This window comes from Phaseolus vulgaris, chromosome 5 (genome assembly GCF_000499845.2).
Source record: "Phaseolus vulgaris cultivar G19833 chromosome 5, P. vulgaris v2.0, whole genome shotgun sequence".
Taxonomy (NCBI): Eukaryota; Viridiplantae; Streptophyta; class Magnoliopsida; order Fabales; family Fabaceae; genus Phaseolus; species Phaseolus vulgaris.
The window spans coordinates 27,543,340-27,565,011 of NC_023755.2; the positions used below are offsets into that span (position 1 = coordinate 27,543,340).

A 21,672-nucleotide genomic window follows, 5' to 3' on the forward strand; every position below is an offset into this window, starting at 1 on the left:
TATTGATCTCTAGGTTTTCGCACGTGGCTTGGGCCAGAGCTTCTTTAAATCCCTCCTCGAAAGTGCCAGTCATGCCATCGAGCAGTTCTTTGTTTGGATTTCTCCAACTCTTCAATCTTGGAGTCCTTGGCGGCCAACTGCTTGTCCAGAAACTCCTTCTCCACCTGAAGCTTGCTTACATCAGCTTGGAGCTTGCCATTCTCAGCTTGGAGAAGGTTGAAAGCTTCGATCCTCGCAGCTAGCTCCCCTTCAGTCTTCCCAAGCTTTTTCTCCCGGTCAACACAGTGGGCTTCAAGTTTTTTCTGTTGTGCCTCAGAAGCCTTTGCCGCATCTTCAAGATCCGCAACCTTCACTCGGAGGGGCACGACTTGGTTAAGGAGTTCAGCATGCGTCTGCCCCACCTCGTGTAGTCGCTTGTTAGCCTTCTCCTTGGACTTTTGGGCCACCCTTCAAGGAGACTTTGTAGGCCTCCTCTTGACCTTCCCAGTGGCGTGCCAACCTCTCCTTCTCCCCTTTCAGGGAGGCGACCTCTTTCTCTAGCGCTTGGAGGTTGGAGGCTTCGATGGCTTTGGCCTTCGCTTGTTCGCGCCAGGTACTGGCACAAGCCATGAAGGCGCCAATGTAATAGAACACGCCCTCGTTTTTGGGCCCTTCAGCTTGGCCGCGCGGAGACATCCTATCCAGGTAACCCCCCAGCGAGTCTTGCATTGGAGGAGGGAGTTCTGGAACAGGTGGTGGGGTAGAGGTAGGCTCAATCTCAATCCCACCCTCCAAGGCCGAAGGTTGAGGGGGTGAGTTGGCCCTCGGAGGGTGTTCCCTAAGAGATTCAGCTCCGGAGGAAGAAGAAATGGCGGAGGTTGCAGCCTGAGAAGCAGCTTGGGTGGTCCTTCTTCTTTTGAAGACCTGCCCTCCAGCAAAGTCTTCCTCGTCATCAGAAGGTACAACTACCACCCTTTTACCCTTGTCAAGGAGGGTTGGCGCGGCAGCGGCTTCAGCCAGCGCAAGAGGCATGGCAGCTATAGAGGGTGGTGAGTGTGGGGGGTGGTTTGGAGAGGATATAGGTGGAGGAGGCGATGTTGTAGGTGGGTTTTGAAGGTGAAGGCTAAGGGGAGTAGGGGCAGTCTCGGAGGTTGGAGGTTGGGAATCCCCAACCCCTTTCGCCGAAGTCTCGCCTTTGGACTTCAAGATTTGGGCGAGCCTCAACCTTCGTTGTTTGTCCATCTTTGAACCTGCACCAAGAAGATAAATGCAGTAGGGTTAGGCACAAGTTAAGTTACTATACAAAGAAGGGCAGATAAGTCATACACTAAGTAAGAACATGCAAAAGCAGTGAATAGGAGGTTATAAAGGTGGCTCTTATACTTATGTATTTCGCGAGGGCCTCGGCATTGTACTCAAGGCTTATCAAGGTAGAGGTGTTGAAGGCCCCCACGCTGGCCAGAATTCGGCAAGCCTCTCGATCAGTCAAGGGCAGCTCATCAAGGGACTTAGGGTTGGTGAGCTTGACTTTCTCCACCCAGGTCAAGGGGAAGCCGTCGAGGGCGGTGTGGTCGTAGTCAGAGCAGCATACTCTGAAGAATTTGCCCTTCCACCCCTTGAAGGACTGTTGAAACAGTGTCAGGAGGACCCTTCCAGATATGCTGCTAAAGCTCACCCAGAGGCTTTTCCCTTGCTTCTTCACTTCGAAGAAATGAAGGAAGATGTCGACGGAGGGGGCGTGTCCGAAGAACCCGCATAGAATGTCGAACGCTTTGACGAAAGCCCAGCTATTGGGATGTAGCTGGGCTGGGGCAACATTAATTTCCGTGAGGAGTTCCCTTTCGAACCTCAAGAAGGGCAGGCGCATCCCAATGCGTTTGAAGACCACCTGGTAGAAAAAGAAGAAAGGGACCCCATTGTTGGCCCTCTCATCTCCACACACAGGCTCGCCTGGGATGCAGGGGAGCACGGTAATATCTTCATCGTGCCTCCTAGCGAAGGCACGGTGTTGATAGACTCCTGACCCTTTGATGTGATCTTTCCAATCTTTCATGGAGGTTAGGGTGGAGCTCTCTTCGAGCAGCTCATCGGGAGCCCAGGTGTAAAGGGCCTTATAGTTGGTTCTTGGGGGTGGTGGATTGGCGGTTGTTTTCGTACGCGCCATAGGATTGATGAAAAATCTGAAGAGGAAGGAAAAAGCAAAGGCTTAGCAAGGAAAAGTTCGAAGAGGCAAATGGGAAGAAACCCTAGAAAAACCCTACCCACGCGAGAAAAGAAGAACGGGGGGAACGAAGAAGCGAGTAGAACACAGAAATGCAGAAAATATAAACAGTCCCAGGCGGTTATAAGAACAATACAGTAAAGAGAAGGAGCCACTGAAGGAGAAAAACCATACCTTTTGAGTATCGGGGTGGTTGAAGATTGAGAATGTGAAGGAGAGAATGAAGGTTGCAGAGAACGTTTTTGGAGAAGAAGGTGAACAGTAGAGAGAATGTGAAAGGGTGAATGAAACAGTGCCTTGAGCGCGCGTTTTTGAAAGGTTATAACGTTAACCTGAAGAAGCGCTAGCGGCACTCATCCCCAGCCGTAGGATCATGCCACGTGTCAAGAGATTAACGAGCAACTTAAAACGTCACATCTTCAGCACAGAGAATGTCACGTCAGCAGCGCAGAGAATGTCACGTCAACTGCTCAAGGGTCACGTCAGCAGGAATGCCACGTGGATGATAGGGCGAGGCCTTAGTCTTTTTGCTGAAACAAGTGTCAGCTCAAGACTGGGGGGCTTGTGTACCGTCCTGTCCCCGGGCATTGACCAAAGACAAAGTCAAAGTCAAAGTCAAACATATGGTGGGACCCATCCAGGGAGCCCAGGGAAGAAAGTCAATAGGTTGACCGCTTAAGGCGTCGCCAAGATGGGGCGTCGCTAGGTGTAGGCGTCGCTAGATGTAGGCGTCGCCATGATAAGGCATCGACGGTGTCACCCCCCGATACCCATGGGTAGGAAAGACCGTGGAGGGGGCGACACCACGAGAGGCCTCAATACCTCAGAACACTAATAAAGAGAAGAGAAAGGTGGCTTCAAGGCCATATTCCCAGTACCAGTGAGGAGTAACCTGACTTGTGAAGTACCCACGCCACCTCTAGGAGACCCCTAGGACAGATACAACACATGAGAGGGCCACGCTCAAGGGCGAACCATGTGCGTGGTATGAGAGGAAGGTTGATGGAAGAGGCCCAAGCACAAGCCCACATCAAGCCCACCAAAGGGTAGATTTGGGCCAACCATAGAGTTATGGCCAAGAGGATCCAAGAAGACGTTCTTTTACATGTTCAAATGCCATAAACTCTAGTGTAGAGTAGACTTTAATTTCTTGTCAAAATTAGCATAGGAACTTTATTTGTAATTTTCTTAGAATTAATTTTGGCACCTAAAACACCAACCTAGGTAAACTTAGAGTTTCTAAAAAAACCTCTAAATTTACCAAGGCCGGTCTAGAAAGCCCATGGAGGGGGTGAGCATAAAAACTAGACACACCCCTCCCCATGTGCTCATTTGTGCACCCATGTGCCATGTGCACCCATATGCTTCACATTTACATTTCATTTGGCTAGCATTAGGGTTGCATTATGGTCCTCCTTAGCCTATAAAAGGAGGAGCCTACACCTTGTATTTTCAAGTTTATTGTGAGTAAAGTTATGCTGCCATTTTGTGCCAAGCTTTGCTTCTCCCTAGAATTCTAGACTTTAAACTTCATCTCCTTCACCTCTCCTTGGGTTGGCCGAACCTGATGGCATTTTCATGAAGTTCTTCTTGAATCAATGTAGAGTATGGGGCGGAAGCAATGTATGAGAGTGAGCAAGATCCTCCTAAGAGTGGTGTTGATCTTGTAGGTGCATGATAAGTGTGGGTATTGGGTGGTTCGGCCAGCCCAAGGGAAAAGATGAAGGAATTGAAGTTTAGAGCCTAGGATTCTAGGGAGAAGCAAAGTTGAGCACAAATGGGCAGCATAACTTTACTCACAATAAACTTGAAAATACAAGGTGTAGGCTCCTCCTTTTATAGACTAAGGAGGACCATAATGCAACCCTAATGCTAGCCAAATGAAATGTAAATGTGAAGCACATGGGTGCACATGGCACATGGGTGCACAAATGAGCACATGGGGAGGGGTGTGTCTAGTTTTTATGCTCACCCCCTCCATGGGCTTTCTAGACCGACCTTGGTAAATTTAGAGGTTTTTTTAGAAACTCTAAGTTTACCTAGGTTGGTGTTTTAGGTGCCAAAATTAATTCTAAGAAAATTACAAATAAAGTTCCTATGCTAATTTTGACAAGAAATTAAAGTCTACTCTACACTAGAGTTTATGGCATTTGAACATGTAAAAGAACGTCTTCTTGGATCCTCTTGGCCATAACTCTATGGTTGGCCCAAATCTACCCTTTGGTGGGCTTGCATGTGGGCTTGTGCTTGGGCCTCTTCCATCATCCCCTCCCTCTTGAAAAGGATTTGTCCTCAAATCCATTGCTTCTTCTTCTTCATGGCTAGGGGAATGGATGTGGCTGGATGGTGTCCATCATCTCCTCCTTCTTGAGAAGATCTATCCTCAGATCTACAGACTTGATCTCGGATAGCAACCTTTTGCTTCGCCAAAGCTTGTCCTCCTGGATCAAACGTCCACCTATAGAAATAATCAAATAAGGCATAGGTGTTAGTTTGCAAATTAATTTTACTAGGTTGCCATTTTTGTTTTTCTTTTGGTTTTGGCAACCTTGGACAAAGTTTCACTTTTAATGGTTGTGTGTGGTCTCTAATCATCTTATGTATTTTAAAATGTTCATTTGTGGTTACTTTCTCTTTAGGCATAAATCCTATAGATGATGGTAACAACTTAAAAGGAGAAAGATGATTGAACCCACACATAACTTTAAAAGTAGAAATATAAGTAGTTTTGTGAACTACTTTATGGTATGTTTGCTCACCTCTAGAGTTGTGTGTGCACTTCATGATTATTCTAGGCATAGTAGAAAGAGCTAGATTTTCAAATATATTTTGACCATGCGTTTGAGGATGATAAGAATTTAAAGTGTGCAATTTAGTTGCAAGTTTTCCAAAGGAAATCCTCAAATCATGGTTTGCAAAATTTGGAACTCTATTAAACACTATGCTTGAAGATAAACCATGAAGATGTATCACTTCTCTAGAGAAGAGTTTATCCATAACCATGAAGATTGAATCACAACCTTTTGTTGTCCTAGGGAGTTTTAATATGAAATTTATATCTTCCCAAGGATCATTTGCAAAAGGTGAAGGAGTATAGAGTTTATGAGACATTGCCTTGGGCGTAGTTTGAAAACAAGAATTGTACCTAAGGTAATGTCTTTGAACTTCTTTTCTCATGGGGGACAAAAGTTTTCCTTTTAAAAGCTCTAGAGTTTTATCAACTCTAATTTGTCCCATGAGTTCTCCTTCATGAAGACTCTTTCTCTTATGTGTAAGGATAGTCTCGTTGTGACAACCATTGTTTATAAGGATTTGTACACTTTGCAATGGTTGTCTCAATAAGACATGACAAGTTTCTTTAGGCCCTACTTCACATAAAAATTTGTTTTTGTAGATGCTTATAAAAAACTTGACATTCACTTGGTGATATCCTAGCACATATGAGAAATAATCTATTTCATTTTTATCTATGCAAGCTTCTTTTAAAGACTCTTCTTTTTCACTTAGGCTTGCAAGTGTTCCTTTACAAAAGGTAAGGCTTTGAGGTTGTTCAGCAAGACACATATTTTCAAAGGTATTTTTAAATCTTTGGTCTTGTTGAATGACCTTGTGGGAAGGAACACTCTTCTCCCACGCCTTTTGTTCTTCAAGGGTCTTCTCATGCTTTTCTTTTTCTTCTTTTTCTTTAGCTTCCCTTTCGACTTCCCCTCTCTTCTTTTGTATTTTTCTTTCCTTTCTTTCTTTATGGGAAGCAAACAATTTTTCTACCCTCATTTCCCAATCTAGGCAAGCTTCTATATTTTCTTTTCCATGGAAATGGGGTTGTTCTACCCTAACCTCTCTTGGGTTTTCTTGTTCTTTTCTATCTCCTCTATGTCTTCTAGGGGGTGCTTGATAATAATCATTTACTCTAATGCTTCCCTCCCCAAAAGGATCATGATCTTTAGAGATATATGCATGAGAAGGTAATTTTTTTAGAATGCGAGACTTCTCATCCTTTGCTTTAGTCAAAACATTAAGTTTAGTCTCACTCTCCAATTGTCTATATGCAATTGATTGCACAGTTTGTGAAACTTCTTTCAAAAGAGTTTTTAAAGATTTTAATTCACTTCCAATAGACTTTGTAGAATGAGAAGAAGAAGACATGGCTAAAGCTTTGTGTATACAAGTATTTTACCTTGAGAAAACTTAGGAAAGTCAAAGAAGGTAGTTTTTCAGGTAAGGGAGGTGAGTCACAAAGGACTACTTAAATACCAAGCCTTTGCCTTAGCCAAAAACTATCCCTCAATGTCTTCACACAAAACTTTTTCTTAGTAAACCACTTAGAACACAATTAAGTTGAGAAATCAAATTTTCAATGAAAGAAAACAATGCAAGCTACTAATCAACAAAGCTAGTCGGTTTAACACAAATTTAAACAAAACTAACCATGCAAAGCGTAGCTATGAAAACAAAAGAGAAGCAATTACAAACAAGTAACAATTACTAATCAAGAATGCTATACTATTCGGCCCTAGGTGAGGCTTCTTGGACACTTTGAGCCCTTGAAGACACACTCACCGTCTAAACGTAATTAACAAGGTAATTAACAATAAACCAAGTTGCAAAGGAAATAAGAGAACTCCCTTTGTTGATCCTCTTTTGGTTAGTGCACTTTCTTGTTGTCTTTGCTTGTTGATCTTCCAACTGTTTGTAGTGTTTATTTCAAGAATGCTTGTTTCGGCTTTGGCCTTGTCTTCTCCTTAGAATGATGGTCCTTTAATTCTCCAATTTCCAGCACCTAGCAAAGGGCTAAACCTTAACCAAATCAAGTTCCCATTCACATAAGCACCAAAGAAGAATTAAATTCCAGCACCCAAATTAGAGGTCAAAGAACAAAAGCAAGAAACAAATTTAATTGAATAAAACAGTACCACCAAAAGGATTTAGATTGTGACAACTAGAAAGAGAGTCAAGTAATTAAAGCAAACAAATAAAGGTACTCAATTAAAGGTTGGCACACAAAAGAATTCCTAAAGAAAAGCACTAGATTAGATGACCAAATAAAAAAAAACAGCACCACTGGAAAATGTTGTGGGCCAGAAAACGTGTTTGTTCCCCGATTTATGCTGAGCTGTATTTTTAAAATTTGGCTCTGAAATTTGTTATGCAAGATATTCAGGATCTTATCTAAAATCTGGCTTTGGAATCACTCAAAACGAATGCACCATTTTGTTTTAATAAATTTTGCAAATTTGGTGTTCGGTTAGGCCAGCTGGAGCGCTTCAGATTTGCACTCTGATTTTAAAAGATTTATCATTTTTTTTCTGTTGCTTCTTTTGACCTAATTCTTTTTTTGTCCTTTCTATAACACTTTAAACTTGCATTTTCCAGAGATTCAAAATTTTCCTATGGGTGGAAATATTTTTCTGGGTTAAAACAGCCAAAACAGAGAAGGTGAAAACAGGGGAATCTGAAAACTGGAAACAAAAACAGCAAGATACCAAAGTTTAGACACAATGGAAATTTGTGAAATAGAATTGTGTAGGATCTAAACACAATATGAACTCAAACTAAGAATTAAAAAGGCACCAAAGGAGCAAAGAACAGCAGATTCAAGCAAATAAAGAGACCCAAAATCAAGAAACAATTAAGCCAAATAAAAGGACTACTATGAATTGTTGACAATATGGATGAACATGACTTGACAAAACATGTATAGATTCAGAAAAATAAAGACTCAAAGCATAATATGAACCAAAATAATGAAAGCAATAAAGACTCAAAGCCTAAAAGAAAATAGCAACACAAAGGTGTATGGAATCCTATCACAAATTGCACAAGAACTTGTTCAAGATCAAATGAACAAGAGTGCTTCGGTTGGATCTTCCACAAAGCACACCAAGAACAAATTAAAATGTAAAAAACAGCAAGACAAGTAAGGAAAGTAAATGACAATATGAAATAAAGAAGAACTAAAATTGAAAAGACAAGGAGCTACTCATCTTGAAGAACCAAAGCTCATGATACCAAATGATGGCATTTTCATGAAGTTCTTCTTGAATCAATGTAGAGTATGGGGCGGAAGCAATGTATGAGAGTGAGCAAGATCCTCCTAAGAGTGGTGTTGATCTTGTAGGTGCATGATAAGTGTGAGTATTGGGTGGTTCGGCCAGCCCAAGGGAAAAGATGAAGGAATTGAAGTTTAGAGCCTAGGATTCTAGGGAGAAGCAAAGTTGAGCACAAATGGGCAGCATAACTTTACTCACAATAAACTTGAAAATACAAGGTGTAGGCTCCTCCTTTTATAGGCTAAGGAGGACCATAATGCAACCCTAATGCTAGCCAAATGAAATGTAAATGTGAAGCACATGGGTGCACATGGCACATGGGTGCACAAATGAGCACATGGGGAGGGGTGTGTCTAGTTTTTATGCTCACCCCTTCCATGGGCTTTCTAGACCGACCTTGGTAAATTTAGAGGTTTTTTTAGAAACTCTAAGTTTACCTAGGTTGGTGTTTTAGGTGCCAAAATTAATTCTAAGAAAATTACAAATAAAGTTCCTATGCTAATTTTGACAAGAAATTAAAGTCTACTCTACACTAGAGTTTATGGCATTTGAACATGTAAAAGAACGTCTTCTTGGATCCTCTTGGCCATAACTCTATGGTTGGCCCAAATCTACCCTTTGGTGGGCTTGCATGTGGGCTTGTGCTTGGGCCTCTTCCATCAGAACCTCCCTAGCTTCATACATATCATGCACCTTCAAGATCAACACCACTCTTAGGAGGATCTTGCTCACACACCTTCACAGCTTCCGCACCACTTTTTCTTACATGATTCAAGAAGACCTTCATGAAATGCCATCATTTGGTATCATGAGCTATGGTTCTTCAAGATGAGTTGCTTTTGGTCGTTCATTTTTAGTTCTTCTTTCCTTTCATGTTGTTCATCTTATTTTCCATAATTGTCTTGCTGTTTTTTACATTTTAATTGTTTTGGTGTGCTTTGTGGAAGATCCAACCGAAGCACTTTTGTTCAATTGATCTTGAACAAGTTCTTGTGCAAATTGTGATAGGATTCCATACACCTTTGAGTTGCTATTTTCTTTTAGGCTTTTGAGTCTTTAATTTCTGAATCTTATATGTTTTGTCAAGTCATGTTCATCCATATTGTCAACAATTCATAGTAGTCTTTTTATTTGGCTTGATTGTTTCTTGATTTTGGGTCTCTTTAATTGCTTGAATCTGCTGTTCTTTGATCTTTTGGTGCCTTTTTAATTTTAGTTTGAGTTCATATTGTGTTTATTTCCTACACAATTCTATTTCACAAATTTCCATTGTGTCTAAACTTTGGTATCTTGCTGTTTTTGTTTCCAGTTTTCAGAATCCCCTGTTTCAGATTTTCTGTGCTGACTGTTTTGATCCAGAAAAATATTTACACTTATAGGAAAATTTTGATTCTCTGGAATTTGCAAGTTTGAAGTGTTATAGAAAGGAAAAAAAAAGAATTAGTCCAAAAGAAGCAACAGAAAAAAAATGATAAATCTTTTAAAATCAGTGTGCAAATCTGAGGCGCTACAGCTGGCGTAACTGAACACCAAAATTGCAAAATTTATTAAAAAAAATTGGTGCATGCGTTTTGAGTGATTCCAAAGCCAGATTTTAGCTAAGATCTTGAATATCTTGCATATCAAATTTCAGAGTCATATCTTAAAAACACAGCTCAGCATAAATTGGGGAAAAACACGTTTCTGGCCCACAACATTTTCCAGTGGTGCTGTTTTTTTATTTGGTCATCTAATTCTAGTGCTATTCTTAGGATTCTTTTGTGTGCCTACCTTTATTTTGGTACCTACCTTTATTTTGGTACCTTTTATTTGTTTGCTTAATATTTCTTGGACCTCTTTCTAGTTGTCATAATCTAACTCCTTTTGGTGGTACTGTTTTATTCAATTAAATTGTTTCTTGCTTTTTGTTCTTTGACCTCTAATTTGGGTGGTGAAATTTATTCTCCTTTGGTGCTTATGTGAATGGAAACTTGACTTGGTTAAGGTTTAGCCCTTTGATAGGTGCTGGAAATTGGAGAATCAAGACCTTCATTCTAAGGGGAAGACAAAGACAAAGCCGAAGCAAACTTTCTCAAAACACTACACACATTTGGAGGGCTAACAAGCAAAGACAACAAGGAAGTGCACTTACCAAAAAGAGGATCAACAATGGGAATTTTCTTAATTTCCTTACAACTTAATTTTTGTTAATTACCTCTTAATTACGTTTTAGACGGTGAGTGTTTCTTCAAGGGCTCAAAGTGTCCAAGAAGCCTCACCTAGGGCCGACTAGTATAGAATTCTTAATTAGCAATTGTTAATTGTTTGTAATTGCCTTTTCTTTTGCTTAGTTAGTGACGCTTTGCATGGTTATTTTGTTAAGTTTGTGTTAAACCGACTAGCTTTGTTGATTAGTAGCTTGCATTGTTTTCTTTCTTTGAAAATTTGATTTCTCAACTTAATTGTGTTCTAAGTGGTTTACTAAGAGAAAGTTTTGTTTTGGCTAAGGCAAAGGCTTGGTATTTAAGTAGTCCTTTGTGACTCACCTCCCTTACCTGGAAAACTACCTTCTTTGACTTTCCTAAGTTTTCTCAAGGTAAAATACTTGTATACACAAAGCTTTAGCCATGTCTTCTTCTTCTCATTCTACAAAGTCTATTGGAAGTGAATTAAAATCTTTAAAAACTCTTTTGAAAGAAGTTTCACAAACTGTGCAATCAATTGCTTATAGACAATTGGAGAGTGAGACTAAACTTAATGTTTTGACTAAAGCAAAGGATGAGAAGTCTCACATTCTAAAAAAATTACCTTCTCATGCATATATCTCTAAAGATCATGATTCTTTTGGGAGGGAAGCATTAGAGTAAATTATTATTATCAAGCACCCCCTAGAAGACATAGAAGAGATAGAAAAGAACAAGAAAACCCAAGAGGGGTTAGGGTAGACCAACCCCATTTCCATGGAAAAGAAAATATAGAAGCTTGCGTAGATTGGGAAATGAGGGTAGAAAAATTGTTTGCTTCCCATAAAGAAAGAAAGGAAAGAAAAACACAAAAGAAGAGAGGGGAAGTCGAAAGGGAAACTAAAGAAAAAGAAAAGCATGAGAAGACCCTTGAAGAATAAAAGGCGTGGGAGAAGAGTGTTCCTTCCCACAAGGTCATTCAACAAGACCAAAGATTTAAAAATACCTTTGAAAATATGTGTCTTGTTGAACAACCTCAAAGCCTTACCTTTTGTAAAGGAACACTTGCAAGCCTAAGTGAAAAAGAAGAGTCTTTAAAAGAAGCTTGCATAGATAAAAATGAAATAGATTATTTCTCATATGTGTTAGGATATCACCAAGTGAATGTCAAGTTTTTTATAAGCATCTACAAAAACAATTTTTTATGTGAAGTAGTGCCTAAAGAAACTTGTCATGTCTTATTGAGACAACCATTGCAAAGTGTACAAATCCTTATAAACAATGGTTGTCACAACGAGACTATCCTTACACATAAGAGAAAAAGTCTTCATGAAGGAGAACTCATGGGACAAATTAGAGTTGATAAAACTCTAGAGCTTTTAAAAGGAAAACTTTTGTCCCCCATGAGAAAAGAAGTTCAAAGACATTACCTTAGGTACAATTCTTGTTTTCAAACTACGCCCAAGGCAATGTCTCATAAACTCTATACTCCTTCACCTTTTGCAAATGATCCTTGGGAAGATATAAATTTCATATTAAAACTCCCTAGGACAACAAAAGGTTGTGATTCAATCTTCATGGTTATGGATAAACTCTTCTCTAGAGAAGTGATACATCATCATGGTTTATCTTCAAGCATAGTGTTGAATAGAGTTCCAAATTTCGCAAACCATGATTTGAGGATTTCCTTTGGAAAACTTGCAACTAAATTGCACACTTTAAATTCTTATCATCCTCAAACGCATGGTCAAAATATATTTGAAAATCTAGCTCTTTCTACTATGCCTAGAATAATCATGAAGTGCACACACAACTCTAGAGGTGAGCAAACATACCATAAAGTAGTTCACAAAATGATCCGATCGGTCATCGGTAGTCGATGACGTCAGCATCAGAGAACCACGTGGACCACTCGCAGGGTGACACGTGGACCAGGTGGCAGAGAGGTCAGGGGGACGATCGCCAAGAAAGGTGATCGGTGGTCAGTAACCAAGGGACCACCAACAGATCAGGCGGCAGAGAGGTCGGGGGACAGATCATCCAGAACGGTGATCGGTGGTCAGTAGCCAAGTGGCCACCAACAGAACAGTTCTCAGACTAACGCCTGGAGGCAGAACGCGAGAAACAGATAAACACTGATCAGTCATCGGGGTAGTGTCATCGGGGTCTCGTGTTACACGCAGTTAAACTGGGAATGAGGTTCCCAGCGAGAGCGTTACGCATGGATCTCGCATGAGCACACCTCAGGGAATCATGCACGAGAGTGGCCTGAGGGAACTAGTAAACCAGTCAGTGGTTGATGGTTCCCTCAACCCATTACGTGCATGGCATCGTGAAGGGTAAGCTGTATACGCAGGGAGCAACGTTTGGTGAGTGTGCCTAGACCAGCCACACCCGACGTTCTCCCGAGAGTATGCGATCTGCCCAGATAAGAGAAACATCCTAAGTTACTCCGCAAGGGCGTAACTTAGGCACACAAAGAGAAGCGCTAGAGCCCTTCCAGTAAGTGACACGTGTGTGGTTAGATGTGAGTTGCAGGCCTCCACGTGTCATCATCTGAGAGGGGTGCGGTCCAGACAAAAGAGCACTCCGTACCACTAAAGGTACAGACAGGCGCAGCCAAGCGCAGAGACGCGCAGACATGCACAGACTCTCACGCTCCCCACTGCTGATTTTGAAGGTACGCTTTCTCTGAAAAGCATAACAGGGTTCTGACACATGCCAGAAAAGCATAACAGAATTCTGTTATGCCCAGAAGCAGGGAAAGAGAGATAAAAGAGAGAATCAGGGGGAGAGTGAGGAAAAACGAAAAACAGAGTGCAAGAGTTCTCACACACACGCTACTAGTTTTCTAGTCTTTGGTGGTTCTGTGGACTAACTTGATCGTCGGAGTGCAAACGGCCGCTAGAGGCGCCGTCTGTGTGTTTTGCAGGTCACGTTTGGAGAAGCAAGAGAAGGTTCTGAGGGTGATTCTGCAGAAGACGCAGTCGTGTAGGCAGGGCAGAGAGTGCTACGAAGCGATTCCTCCACGTTCGAGTTGCCGGCAGGATCACAAAACTACTTATATTTCTACTTTTAAAGTTATGTGTGGGTTCAATCATCTTTCTCCTTTTAAGTTGTTACCATCTTCTATAGGATTTATGCCTAAAGAGAAAGTAACCACAAATGAACATTTTAAAATACATAAGATGATTAGAGACCACACACAACCATTAAAAGAGAAACTTTGTCCAAGGTTGCCAAAACCAAAAGAAAAACAAAAATGGCAACCTAGTAAAATTAATTTGCAAACTAACACCTATGCCTTATTTGATTATTTCTATAGGTGGACGTTTGATCCAGGAGGACAAGCTTTGGTGAAGCAAAAGGTTGCTATCCGAGATCAAGTCTGTAGATCTGAGGATAGATCTTCTCAAGAAGGAGGAGATGATGGACACCATCCAGCCACATCCATTCCCCTAGCCATGAAGAAGAAGAAGCAATGGATTTGAGGACGAATCCTTTTCAAGAGGGAGGGGATGATGGAAGAGGCCCAAGCACAAGCCCACATGCAAGTCTACCAAAGGGTAGATTTGGGCCAACCATAGAGTTATGGCCAAGAAGATCCAAGAAGACGTTCTTTTACATGTTCAAATGCCATAAACTCTAGTGTAGAGTAGACTTTAATTTCTTGTCAAAATTAGCATAGGAACTTTATTTGTAATTTTCTTAGAATTAATTTTGGCACCTAAAACACCAACCTAGGTAAACTTAGAGTTTCTAAAAAAACCTCTAAATTTACCAAGGCCGGTCTAGAAAGCCCATGGAGGGGGTGAGTATAAAAACTAGACACACCCCTCCCCATGTGCTCATTTGTGCACCCATGTGCCATGTGCACCCATATGCTTCACATTTACATTTCATTTGGCTAGCATTAGGGTTGCATTATGGTCCTCCTTAGCCTATAAAAGGAGGAGCCTACACCTTGTATTTTCAAGTTTATTGTGAGTAAAGTTATGCTGCCATTTTGTGCCAAGCTTTGCTTCTCCCTAGAATTCTAGGCTTTAAACTTCATCTCCTTCACCTCTCCTTGGGTTGGCCGAACCTCCCTAGCTTCATACATATCATGCACCTTCAAGATCAACACCACTCTTAGGAGGATCTTGCTCACACACCTTCACAGCTTCCGCACCACTTTTTCTTACATGATTCAAGAAGACCTTCATGAAATGCCATCAAAGGTAGATACACTCCCAGGGCGAGTGAGTAAAGGTTGGGGCACCAGATGAGTTGGCACCCAGAAAGTCACCCCTTGCACCAGATGTACTTCGAGGAAGGAGGGCTTACACGATGAATTATCCCTAAGTTGGGTTACGGCGCTATAAGGCCCTCCACGTAGAGTAGCGATCAAGTCAGAAGAACACGTGACAGTAAGCACTGAAACATCAAGGTATATCAGTTCCCCTGAAAGTTTGCTAAGGTACGTTTTATTCAGTTTACGTTTCAAACGCTTTAAAGCATTTTAAACGCTTTAAATGCTTTGAACGTTTTAAATGCGTTAAACGTTTTTAAACGCCTTAAATGCGCTTTAAGACGCTTTAAATGCACTTTAAGACGCTTTGAATGCTTTAGACGTTTAAAAGGGGCTTTAGACGTTTGAGACGGAGATCCGAGTTTTCAGTTACACACACTCTAGTTGCTTGCTCGCGAACCCACTGTACGCACAAACAATTAGGAAAGAAATTCAGTTACTCAATTATTCAAACCACCTTCACAACATCCATTCATGGTGCTTCGATACGGAGGTGTGTTCTTTGATGTTTCTCGCTAGTTGACTTGATCGTCGGAGTGCAAATGGCCGCGAGGGCGCCCCTTTGTTCACTTCTTTGCAGGTACTGACGACGGCGCAGAACGAAGGTGCCCTAGCTCACGATCAGAAGCCACGCACGAAGATGTCCCTGGTCAACCGACGGGAACAGTTATGATAGAAAAGGAAAATACAAAAACCTCTTTTTCTGGAGTTGAATCAGATATCGATAACATTTTATCTTCTCTAGAAAACCCTTGTGAGGATGTGCTTGTAGAGAAATCTATGTTTGGAGTTAAACCAGATATAGATATAAATGTTTCCTCCATAGAAAATACCGAAAAATGTTTGACTAAAAAGGAAGAAGAGGAAACCAACAAAGAAGAAGAGTCTTTTATGACACCCCTTGAAAGTATAGCTGAGAAAGAATCCTTAAAGGGGGATTACAATACTTTGAACTCTTCTTTTCAATTATATAATGCTTACTCTTCTGTACAAAAATCTCAAAAACCAAACTTGTGATGTTGTTGCCTAGCTTGGGCAATAAGCAACACAAAGTGAACAAAAATATTTTTGAAAGGGGTCTTATGTTAATCTTTAAAAAGAATTTTAAAGATAAAATGATGGAAACCGTCCAGCTTCAAAACTTTCGGCCAAGAAGATAGACGAAGATCGAGCTTTAATGAAAAGTTTGTAAAGTCTTTTTTTTTTCTTAGCCTTGTAAAAATTGTATAGAGTAGTTAGGAAGTTTTGGGTCTTGTATTCTGGGTCAAAGTAGAGAAAGATATAAATAGAAAACAAAGTAATGTGTAAGATAGTAAAATAGGGGTGCAAATAGAAATGTAGGCAAGGAAGGCATGAGTCTCCACATGTCTTCCTCTTAATGGAGAGGATTTGCACCAATAAGGTGGTGACACTTGTCACACTCTCATTTGAGAGTTTTTTATAGACTTTCTCCTATAAATAGGAGTCTCTTATACATTTATTTCCTTAACTTGGAATTAGTAATGAAATGCTACCTATTTTTGGCCATTCTTATTGTTCTTAAGTTCTCCCTAGGTTAGTCTCCTTCAAGACTTAGCCTATACTCTTTCCTAGTGAGTTGGCCTCACCTCTCACTCTCACAAATTCCTAACTCCACTTCAATCCATGGAAACTCCTCTTGAGTTTCTTTAATGCTTCCGCTCATCATATCTCCTTCATCATTCATTCAAAGAAGAAATTACAAAGATCACTACTATAAGAAGAACAGTTTTCCATCATTTGGTGTGGTTGTATGATCTTCTTCTATTTTTTTCTAATTTCCGTGTTTTTCATAATTTTCTTGATTGTCTTGAATGTTTACCGATTGATTTTGTGTTTTTTGTCTTTTTGTTCGGTTCAAATTAATTGTTCTTACTTGAACCTTCATGTATGTGCTTTTAGGTGTTCTTTTGTTCATATTCATGTGTGCTTTTGAATTTTTTTTAGTTTTCTTCAAATTTGTTCGGTGAAATTTTTTATATTTGAGTCATTTTGATTTTATAATCATAAATGTTTTGTCTAGAGTCATGTTTAGTCCAAATTTGTCATAAACTCCATTAGTTGAACTTTTTTGAAGTTTTTTTTCAAATTTCTTCATAGACTAGAGCTCTTGAGCGCTTTTGATTTTTTAGTCCGAAAATTGTTTGTGGTTCAAAAAGAAATTTCTAAGGTGTGAAGAGTATCTAGGTCTGTTTGGATATCTCATTGGTTCTTTGGTGCGGACAGTGAATCCAGAGGTACGAATAGCAGATCTGGTTTAGGTTTCTCGGACTTTATTCTTGAAAATTTCTCTGCGATTTGCATTGTTGTTCTTCATCTTCTGCATCATTTTTCTTCTTCGGCTTCATCTTGAATCGGTGTGCGAAGATTGATTGAAGAATATTAACGGTGCCAAACGGAGGTTTGTGATTTCCGATGACCTAAATCGGAATCGCGCGCGGAGGAATTGTGAACGGAGGAATCGCAAACGGCAGTTGGTTTGGTGAATCGAAAATCGAAGAATCAAGCAGTGAAGAATGAATTGATTCATGGGTGCGATATGAACCGTTGAATGGCAGTTGCGATTCCCGGTGACCTAAATCAGGTTTTCCTACGGTGGAGAAGTTGAAACGGTGCAAACACGGAATCGTTCCGGTGACGAACGAAATAGGATCGAAGAAATTTTACTTGAAAGGGTTCATTGCTTTTCACTGGAAAATCTATCACAGTACAAATTGATGGTACAATTTCTTGTCAATTTTTGTTTGTTGAGTGCACGAGAAAACGACGAACAACGAATTCTTGAAATAGAGACAGTTTATGATTTGTTCTTTGATTTGGCACATTCTCTGGTTGAGTTTTTCTGATTTCTTTTGGAGATTCTGGTGCTGATTTTGGTAGCTGATTTTTCATCAACTTGAATCTGTGATTTGAAGCTGGGTGTGAAACAATTTTTATTTGAAGCTGGCAGTGTTAGTAATTGATTAGTGGTGAAGTATGAAGCAGTTTGTATTTTGGTTAAACTGCAGAGAAAGTGCATGATAAATTGTTTTGGCTCAATTCATTTGGAATCAAGCTTCTTTGTATTTCTGGTTTTGCTGTTGTAGTTTCTAATTGAAACTGTGTCTCTGAATTTCATTTGATCTTTGGTGCTCTTGGTGGAAGATTCTTGGTTGATTGGATTGGGATAAATTCACAGTTGTGAAGCAAGCGGTGCTAATTCAATTGAATAGCTGGAAATTGAAGATTGATTTGGAGTTGCAGTGCTGCATATTAACCAAATTAGAGACAATTTATGATGCTTTGATCAATCTTGGATTTGTTGAAACAGAACACGGTAGATTTTGGTACTGATATTTCTGATTTTTGGTGTAAAATTCTGGTGCAGTTTTCATTTTCAATTTGGTGCTGCAAATTAAAGTGGTATAGTTTGTTTAATTGTATTAGCGTGAGCAACAAGATTGAATGAATGCAGACAACTATTGGAAATATTAAACAGTAAACACGATGATTTGGTGCCATTTCTGATTTTGCTATTCGTGCAAAACTTTGTGCAATGTCTGAAGTTTTGGGTTAGTGATTTGTTGATTGGTGAATTCATTTGAGATAGTTAATTCAACGTTGGAAGTGCAGGCATCAAGAAATTGAAATGGCTTGCAATCAGTGGGGCCCAACCGATAATATAGTAATGTGGTGATTTGGATGAATTGGCAGTGGTTCACGGTCATAAACACGGTGGGGTCCATGATTTGTTGAAATCCTTTGATGAATGAAATTGGTGTACAATGAAATTTGATTTAGTTTTATTCCTAAAACAAGCTGGAGCAGTTTACAATTGAAGGAATTTTTGGACCGCAAGAAATTTAATTGGAACAAAACGTGACAACAGAATTTAATTGGCTGTAGTGAAGCATTTTGGGCCAAAACCGTGTTGCACTATTACTTGGGCTGCACAATTCTAATTGAAGAATTTTAGTGCAGTAATTTTGGAGGTACGACAAACAGCATTACAACTTTTAATTTCAGCCAAGTTACATTGGGCCAACCACATTTTGGGTTTCATGCTCTATTAAAAATATTTGGTTATTCTTTGTTTTAATTTTGTAATCCATTCTAGTGGCTATCTTTAGGTGTTTCCTTTTGATTGCCTACTTTCTTGAAAACCTTTAATTTCTTGTTTGTCTTGATTTTATGGATAATCTTTGTGTTTGTCATCTCTAATCTCCCTTGAGTTTCACTCTTCAAATTGAGCTTTTATTGCTTTTATTATTGACCTCTTGAAGTGGAATATACCTTGAATTTGTTCTTTGTGATAATTGAGCTAACCTCTAGGTAGCATCCTAAGAGAAGGCAAAGGACTTTGCAAGGGGTACTCACCTTTGGAGGACAAACAAGTAAAGGCTTTAGAGGGAAACACTTATTGAGAGAAAAGAAAAAAACTTTGAAGATTATTTTTTTAAAATTTTGTGTGATTTCAATTGTTGTGTAATTTGGCCATTATCTTTACTTTAGGTGTCTTGGAAGAGCCTTTGGTGTTCTTCCATCTCCTATAAGTTTTCTTTAATTTGCTTATTAGATGCACGCTTTAAACGGTGAGTGTCTTGAAGGCTCACAAGTGCCAACATGCCTCACCATTAGGAGTCGTCTAGTTTAAAATTTTGCAATTTAAATTCTTAGTTTTTAAAAGCTTTCTTTTAGTTTCTTTTTTTAGAAAACTCTTTGTTTGTGTTGAAGAAGTTTTCATTGGAAGGAGATTTGTGAAGTGCATTCGGATAAGTTTTGGCTAGGAAAGACTTGGTACTTAAGAGTGTCCATTGTGATCCACCTCTCTTTCCTGAGAATTTACCTTGTGTGCTAAACTCACTTTCCTTCTTGTGAAAAATCTTTTAAATACAAAGCTTAATATGTCTATGTTTACTTCTTATCCTAGTAGAAGTGATTCAAATTCTTCATCAAAGCAATTGAAAAATAATTCTCAAGAACTTAAGTCACTTCAACTGTGGAGGCAACAAGAGATTATTCAACAAGTAAAGAAAAAGATTGAAAGAGATATCTGTCTTGCCATTCTTGAGAAGGAACCTAGAATTTTAAGGCAAAAAAAAGAGAGAAAAGTTAAAGAAAAACAAGGTATAGAACTTCCAAAAGACCTGGAAAAAGAAAGGAAGATAGGGTATAGATATGAAAAACTGGGCCAAAAAGGAAATAGTCATAGAGATGAGGAGCATAGTCATAGAAGAAAGATTTATAACCCTCATTATCAAAAAAAAGGAAGGGATGTGTTTTGAGCCTAGAAATTTATATTATTCTACCAAGCCTAAAGTATACGTTTCTTACTTTGATGGAAATAAAAATGTTGAAGCATATTTAGTTTTCAAGAATATGCTAGGTCTTGGTGGACAAAAAGGGAAACTGATGTTATAAATGGCATCAGAAGTACTTAATTGGGAGGAGTTGAAGATGTGTATGAGAAGAAAGTTTGTTCCACCTTCATATGTGAAAAAGAAAAGGCTTAGAGAAGAAATGAAAGAGCTTGTAGAGAAAGGAAGAAATTTTATATATAGAGAAAAAGAATATGTTAGAAGAGAAAAAGAGTTTAGAGAAAAATTCCAAGCTCTTGTCATAAAGAAATAAGAGAAGGAGAAAAGGGAAAGAGAGGAGAACGAAAGGAAAGATAGAGAAGAGAAAGAAAAGAGAGAAAAAAGTGATGATAGAAAAGGAAAGTACAAAAAACTCTTTTTCTGGAGTAGAATTAGGGCCTTATTTTTGTTTAGTTTTCTTTTGTTTTAATTTTCTTTTAAAAAAGAATTTATCTCATGTTTGTTTGATGTTTAGTGTAGATTGATATTTGACCCAGGAGGAAAACATCAAATAAACAGAGGCTGTTGTCATTGAGCATCATTCAGATCTGAGGACAAATCCTTTTCAAGAGGGAGAGGATGATGGAAACCGTTCAGCCTCAAAACTTTCGACCAAGAAGATAGACAAAGATCAAGCTTTAATGAAGAGTTTGTAAAGTCTTTTTTTTTTCTTAGCCTTGTAAAAATTGTATAGAGTAGTTAGGAAGTTTTGAGCCAAAGTAGAGAAATATGTAAATAGAAAACAAAGTAATGTGTAAAATAGTAAAAGAGGGGTGCAAATAGAAATGTAGGCAAGGAAGGCATGAGTCTCCACATGTCTTCTCCTTAATGGAGAGGATTTGCACCAATAAGGTGGTGACACTTGTCACACTCTCATTTGAGAGTTTTTTATAGACTTTCTCTTATAAATAGGAGTCTCTTATACATGTATTTCCTTAACTTGGAATTAGTAATGAAATGTTGCCTATTTTTGGCCATTGTACTTGTTCTTAAGTTCTCCCTAGGTTAGTCTCCTTCAAGACTTAGCCTAGACTCTTTCCCAGTGAGTTGGCCTCACCTCTCACTTTTACAAATTCCTAACTCCACTTCAATCCATGGAAACTCCTCTTGAGTTTCTTTAATGCATTCGCTCATCATATCTCCTTCATCATTCATTCAAAGAAGAAATTACAAAGATCACTACTAGAAGAATAGCAGTTTTCCATCTTAAAAGGCCTTATTTTTGTTTAGTTTTCTCTTGTTTTAATTTTCTTTTAAAAAAGAAATTTATCTCATGTTTGTTTGATGTTTACTGTAGATTGACACTTGATCCTGGAGGACGAGCCTAGTTGTCAAAGCAAGAATAAGGCTGTTGTTCGAGATCAACCTGTAGATCTGAGGACAGAACCTCTCAAGAAGGAAGGGATGATGGAAACCATCCAACCACATACATCCACATAATAATGAAGAAGGAGAAGCATTGGATTTGGGACAAATCCTTTTCAAGAGGGAGGGGATGATGGAAGAGGCCCAAGCCCATGATAGAAGAAGCCCAAGCCCTAGCCCAAATACAAATTCAAGCTTCAGCTCAAGCCCAACAAATAGAAGATCTGGGCCAACTAAGCATCATTGGATG

At 39.4% G+C, this 21,672-nt stretch overlaps 1 long non-coding RNA gene across 2 annotated transcripts; it reads left to right on the forward strand.

Annotated features, from left to right (window-relative positions):
• The first annotated feature begins 16,669 nt into the window (after positions 1 to 16,669).
• On the forward strand, positions 16,670 to 21,034 carry LOC137835358 (uncharacterized). Of its 2 annotated transcripts, none has more exons than XR_011085076.1 (4): positions 16,670 to 16,908; positions 16,959 to 17,441; positions 17,866 to 18,692; positions 20,538 to 21,034. It is a non-coding gene; the product is annotated as an uncharacterized lncRNA (long non-coding RNA). The 2 variants fall into 2 exon arrangements; XR_011085075.1 differs by lacking the exon at positions 20,538 to 21,034 and adding an exon at positions 19,033 to 19,386.
• Positions 21,035 to 21,672: the final 638 nt, after the last annotated feature.